This window comes from Sinocyclocheilus rhinocerous, unplaced genomic scaffold, assembly GCF_001515625.1.
Source record: "Sinocyclocheilus rhinocerous isolate Xijiao unplaced genomic scaffold, SAMN03320098_v1.1 scaffold1655, whole genome shotgun sequence".
NCBI classification, from domain to species: domain Eukaryota; kingdom Metazoa; phylum Chordata; class Actinopteri; order Cypriniformes; family Cyprinidae; genus Sinocyclocheilus; species Sinocyclocheilus rhinocerous.
In genome coordinates, this window is record NW_015655597.1 from 769988 (window position 1) to 774197 (window position 4210).

Below are 4210 nucleotides of genomic sequence, written 5' to 3' on the forward strand. Positions count from 1 at the left end.
AAAAAATACAGTAAAAATGGTAATATTGTGAAATATTATTACAATGTAAAATAACTGTTTTCTATTTTATTATATTTTGAAATATAATGTATTCCTGTGATGGCAAAGCTGAACTTTCAGCAGCCATTAATCTAGTTTTCACTGTCACAGGATCCTTCAGAAATCATTCTGATATGCTGATTTTCTGCTCAAGAGAGAACATTTTTATTATTTTCAATGCTGAAAACATTTGTGCTGCTTAATATTTTTTTGAGGAAACCGTGATAGCCTACATTTCTTTCAAAATTATGGGGCGTACAGAAAGTTCAACATTACAGCATTTTCATGTTGGATAAATTGTATGCATCCTTGCTGAATAAAAGAATCACTTCTTTCAGAAAACATTAGTAGTTATTAAGCACAATTCATATTTGTCTTCAGTATCAAGCCTTAAAGCATAAGTGCTTTGGTCAAAATATTTCAAGACCATGAGCAACAAAGCATATAAATTCAGGTTTAATGCTGTCAAAATCTGGAAATAGAAAAGATGTAAACATGGAAACATGTATACGAATAATGTACATTCCCTTACATTGCCGCATATTAGATGCAGCTTTATAGGCAGAGTGATTTCTCATGAATTACACAAGCTCCAGTTAAGCCCAGTAAAGCTGATGGGCATCTTCTAACCAGACATGCTAATGCAGGAACACTGCTACATTATTACATCTGACAGTAAGCTGGAAATATGGGCCAAGTCTATTGAGGGCAGGAAACCACTGGTTTCATGGGTCTTCCTTCTCTGGGAGATGTATTATGAACGGGATGAGTGCGACAACCAACAAAGGGATGGAGGGAATGTGTGTTTAGATGTGTAAGAAGAAAAACAGAAAGACTGTGGAAGATGAAAAATGAAATTCAGGGAGAGGAGAGACAGAGAGGTGGATAATGGAGAAGAAGGGCAGGGAGGGCAGGCGGAGAGAAAGAGACAAAAAAGGAGAGAGAGGTGTGGAGGTTACCCAGGCCACACTCATTAGGCTGGATGCCCAGACGGAGTGTCCAAGTGCTGAGACTCTCTCCAATTTACATCAAAGCCCCTGGGACACAAGTCCAGGCACCAAATAGAGTCAAACGTTCAAGTGATGCAGAAAAAGAGAGGTCTGGCCAACTGGGGTTGAGAAAAAAATTAATTTCGAAAACACACACGCCAAGATGGGCTTGTGGGACTTGACCAAACAACATCACGGAGCAATTTCTGTTCTAAAATTGAAATATGCAAATCTAATCTAAACGAATATGAAGGGAAGGAACAAGGCCGGGTTGACCTTGATTGAGGTCTTCAGTGTGACGTCTGTTAATCTGTGGGAAATGTGTGTACGCTCACTCTCTGCTTGATGTAGGAGTCTTGTAATTTGCACGCTGACAGCTTACTGCCTGACGGATGGATTATGGAATTTTCTATGGAATATTCCGTAATTAGAGGGTTATGTACACTGTAAGAAAAAAAAATATGTAGAAAAATGTCCTGAAAAAAATTAACAGTACTTTTCCGTTAAGTTTACAGACATTTCCTTCAACCCTAAGACACAACACAATGCAATGCGTAATTTAAAACAAATCAATACGAAAAATTCATTCATATTAACCTTTCAACATATTTTTAGGACTTTTTAATATGTATAGGAACACTATATTTTACTATTAAATAATAGTTACACACAATCAGTAGTAGTAGTTACAATAGTCAAAAGCGACAAAGGCATTTATAATTTTACAAAACACACACAAAAAAAGCACAAAATCAGCATATTGAATTATTTCTGAAGGATCATGTGACACTGAAGACTGGAGTAATGGCTGCCTAAAATTCAGTTTTGCATTACAGGAATAAATTATATTTTTAAATATATTCAAATAAATAACAGCTATCTGAAAGCACGTGATGATGATTTCCTGCTGATTACAGAACCGGCATTACTATCAAAATGCGCATGACAATCACATTCGATTAATCGTGCAGCCCTAGTTCACATTATTATGTTTTTACTGCATTTTCAATCAAATAAATGCAGCCTTGTCTAGTATAACAGACTTCTTTCAAAAACATTTAAAGGGGACGTCAGATGCAAAATTCACTTTTACATGGTGTTTGCATGTAATGTGTCTTAGCAGTGTGTGGACACAACCAGCTTACAATGATAAAAATCGATTCACTACTTCTTTTTTTTTTTAATCCCCCAAAAACCTAAAATCTCAATAATCAAGAAGTTTTGATTTTCTTAGCAATATGTTGTCATATTGCTCAGGCCCCGTCCATAGGAAAAATTTAAATCGCAACATATGACCCCTTTAAGTAGAATTTATCCGAGAGCCTAGCCTGCAAAGATTGTACATTTATCCAAGCATCTTTCTAGTCGTCTTTCATCATTGTTACTGGAACACAGCACAATAGCTCTGCTCTAGTTTCATGCCTGTACAACACAAAGCACAAATACAAGTGCTCAAAGATATAGAGCATGTAAATCAAAAGCGATGCGGCAGTGCTAGTGCAGTCCGCCCCTGGCTTCTCTCACTTCCTTTTTCTCTGCTGTCCTCACTCTCTCCCTCTTTCATTCCATACTGTGGATCTCTTATTTCCAGGTCAGGCAGAAAGGATGTGATCTGTCTCTAATTCCTCTCATATAGTTTTGCTTGTCTCTGTACAATAGCTAACTGGATATGAAATGTGTGTTAAATTCTCACTTGCACACACACGCACGCACGCACGCACACACACACACACTCTTTTCAGGGTTCTTGATCTTTAAACTAAATTCCAAAATTTGAATTGAATTTGAATTGAGGAAACAAACAGGATGCTAATTTTAATTTAAGGAAGCGGAATTAAAATGCTGAATTTTTGTGGAATGAATTACCTATAAAAATCATACACACATTTGCATTATATTAAAAAAACATTATTATTAATAATATTGATAATATCATATTATTAATAATATTGATAATAATATTAATCAAATTTAAAAATAATTAAAGTTTAAAATATCATCTAGAAATTTGTATATAATTTATATACATTTCATTATATTCATCACATTAATAATACATACAATTTAATTTAATAAACAGGGGTGCACATAAGTTCTCATTTGCGTACCAAGATGGCTAACAGTTGTTAATGCACAATCACCGTTTTAGATCAACAAACTGTAATAATGTATAAGATTTCCATTCGAACTGAAAGCATAGATCTATGCTATGCGCTGCCAGTTTCAGAGCAAAACGCCTAACTGTGACATTTCATTCATTCACTGACGCACTTTACTCGGCAGCGCATACTGGTACTTACTTTTCAGAAAGCGTCCAAAATAAAAGTTTGCTGATTTTCGGTTTGAAAATAATGAAAATTCATATAAAAAAGAAACAAGTATAAAAAAGAAAAAAAAAACTGAAAATGTAAATGTAAATATTAGCATTGTAAAGTTTTTGTGTACTATAAAATAATTGTATTTTTATTTAATACTCATTTTTTATTTTAAAATATATTATCATCACACTTTATTATTTTGCTTATTATTTTATTTAAAAAAATAAACTAAATAAAGTGCAATAATACTATTATTACTATGATTAATGATTTTATTTTTATAGTTATATTTAATGAGTCACACTATGTGCAGTGTGAGCAGAGAACCAAATCTCTAGGTGCTCTCTTGAAAAAAAAAACTTATGTGCAGCCCTTTTAATAAATGAACAGTTCATAAAAGAAAATAAATAAAATAAGCATAGAACACATTTGCATAATTAGTCCAAATCAATGCTGCAATTTTTTTTATTTGTCTAATCGGTTAATTTAAAGAGAAAGTCTGAATTTTTCGCAACACTTTTACACAATAAATATGATTAAATTCGTTAAATACTGTATGTCAGAGCTGAGTTCTGAACATTGTCTGTAATAACAAACACAGATAAACACTCTCACAGGCACCCAAACCCACATAATACAAGGCGGCTGAAATCCCATCAAAAGATGAAGAGATGCTTAAACATTATTTTGATGAGGACAGCAGAAAAGGGGCATGAGGAGGGAGAGATGGAGAGAAATGGGGGATTAAAACATCAGAAGGTAAAAATTCCGTAAAAATTCCTCCCAGACTGATGTCCTGTCCCAAAGGAAAGAAAAAAAAGAATAATCCCTCCCTTAAATGGACAGCCTGCACTTTTACCACCC